Below are 2,748 nucleotides of genomic sequence, written 5' to 3' on the forward strand. Positions count from 1 at the left end.
GTAATTCAATTCAACTCGGTTTTGTGAATACAGCGGTTTGTGATTGTGGTTCTGCTTTATTACAGATGGTAATTTTTTTTTTCTTTTTCTATTCTATTTTTTACTTTTTCTTTTTGTAATTAAGAAAAAGAGTATATATCCATTTTGGTCCTCAAAGAATTTCATACTGGACAATTTAGTCCCCAACTAAAATTAATTACTCGATTGGTCCCTAACAATTAATTCCGTCAGTCACTTGGGTCCTTTACTCCGTTAACTCTAACGGAGGACAAACTAGTCCTTGACAACTCTAACAGGGGACAAAATGGTCCCTGATCTCCTTTATTTGAAAACGACACTGTTCTCTCCCAATTTCCATCATATCTCGCACAACACTAGCAGTTTAACACTGTAACTTCAAACTACACAATGCACACTCTATAAATTTAATGTTCACAAGAAAAAAAATTCTCAACTTGTTCTCAACCAATTCATACTCAGGAAACTAATGCCTATATCTCTCAACTAGTTATCGTCTTCGATGGATCCCATGAATCTAGACAGCAAGTCTGATTTGTTAAGACCCGTCGTCGTCGTTGCCATCTCCCTCTTCCTCTTCCCTATCATCTCCATGACCACATTGTCCACCACTCCGATCGCTTCCTTTAGCTTCTTCTCCAAACCAATGTTCAATAATCGCTTCAGTTTTCATATGAGCGGCAACGGCGACATTGCTCGTTGTACTGATAGCTTGGAAGCGAGGTTGAAGCTGTCTGCCAACTTGGACTCTGGAAAAGAAGGAATGAAGCACTCGGTGTCTATTTCAAATGAGAATTTACATATGATGTCGAAGGAGAATCTTCTCATGGTGTCCTAATGTCCAACAATCTATATTGCTTGCTGGAGAGTGGAGAAAGGCGTGCCCTTGGAATAGTTGTGGAACTTGGTCTTGAGGATGTCGTGGACGTGTCCGGGTTGGAGGTGATGTTATCGAAGACGTGAAAGTGGATGCTTTTAGTGGGTGAAGTGCAGAGGAGGTGGATGTACCAGTAACAAAAATTTAGAAAGTGTGTGGTCCATGACATGTTGAGGTAGGTGCGATACGTGTGACAATTACACGATAGCTTAATCTTGGAGCTAAAGAGGAGGAAGGAAAAGATGAAAAAGAAGAATGTGAAGGTGAAGAAGGAGAGTATGAATATTAAGGTTATGCGAGATATGATAAAAATTGGGGAAGAATAGTGTCGTTTTCAAAAAAAGAGATGAGAGATCATTTTGTCCCTTGTTAGAGTTGTCAGGGACCATTTTGTCCTTCGTTAGAGTTAACGGAGTAAAGGACCTAAGTGACTGACGGAATTAATTGTTAGGGATCAATCGAGTAATTAATTTTAGTTAGGGACTAAAGTGTCCAGTTTAAAATTCTTTGAGGACCAAAGTGGGTATATACTCTAAGAAAAATTGATAAAGTTAAACACCGATCCAAATTCCAAATCCAAATTAACAAACTCAGCGGATGACATATTCTAAATTTGCAAGCCAACGAACATCGATCGACTCGAAGTAGGTCACAGAAAACTTGAATTATTTATCTCAATTAGCAGCATCACTTGATGTGCATAATCTAAAGGCAATAGAACACAACCACAAAACTAGCGAAAGACCGAAGGTAAATAAGTATAAAAGAATAAACAATGACTAAAAACCAAATACAAACTCAGCGGATGACATATTCTAAATTTGCAAGCCAACGAACATCGATCGACTCGAAGTAGGTCACAGAAAACTTGAATTATTTATCTCAATTAGCAGCATCACTTGATGTGCATAATCTAAAGGCAATAGAACACAACCACAAAACTAGCGAAAGACCGAAGGTAAATAAGTATAAAAGAATAAACACCGACAAATCCAAATTAACAAACTCAGCGGATGACATATTCTAAATTTGCAAGCCAACGAACATCGATCGACTCGAAGTAGGTCACAGAAAACTTGAATTATTTATCTCAATTAGCAGCATCACTTGATGTGCATGATGTGCATAATNTAGTAACTTAAAAAAAAATGCTATTTGTGTTTTAAAATTTGGTCAACCTTTTAAGAAAGTTATTTACTTAAATATCTACTTTTACGATATTTATGGTTTAAAAAATTAAAAAAGTTACTTATTTTTTATTTTTTTTCTCTTCTAAAAATTGAATAAAAATTCATTTTTAAAGAATATCTAATTGCACTGATAACTTAATTATTGTGTAAATAATTAAAGTTTTAGAAAGGATAGGTGAGAAATGCGTTTGTGTATAGTAATAACCGAGTTATCTGTGTTGAAAAATACGTAAAGAAGAAAAAAAATTTCTAATGATGCATAATAAATATTATTGTGCAACGTCACCTTAATAATAAGTTAATAACCCTGAAGTTCGCCTATAATTAGGCTATGGATTTCTTCCATTTTTTTAGCAAGAGGGAAAGACAAGAAAGAAAACCATGAGAAAGATATAAAATTTTATATAAAATTGATGTGCATTTTTATCTCTGAATGGATAATGTCCAAAAATTATAAAATACAGGTTTATATGTCGAAAATATTTTTGGGGATAACATCTCTATTATTTTTTATGATAGAAATGGATACTCATTGGGAGAACATTACTCATTGGCAGAACATCACTATTTGTAAATCTTAAGCCTCTAAAAATATGGAAAGCATATTGTGTAATAAGTAATGTTGGGGATACAATAACACAAAATTACTTTATTTTACTTAAC

At 34.4% G+C, this 2,748-nt stretch overlaps 1 protein-coding gene across 1 annotated transcript in view; it reads left to right on the forward strand.

The window, feature by feature from the left end:
• The window catches only part of LOC107626888 (probable disease resistance protein At4g27220), an 18,058-nt gene continuing 15,310 nt past the window's right edge, over positions 1-2,748 (forward strand). The window contains exon 1 of the mRNA XM_016329781.1: positions 1-68. The gene's annotated coding sequence lies outside the window, so the exon portion shown is untranslated. The remainder of the gene's footprint in view (positions 69-2,748) is intronic.

This window comes from Arachis ipaensis, chromosome B02 (genome assembly GCF_000816755.2).
Source record: "Arachis ipaensis cultivar K30076 chromosome B02, Araip1.1, whole genome shotgun sequence".
Classification (NCBI taxonomy): Eukaryota; Viridiplantae; Streptophyta; class Magnoliopsida; order Fabales; family Fabaceae; genus Arachis; species Arachis ipaensis.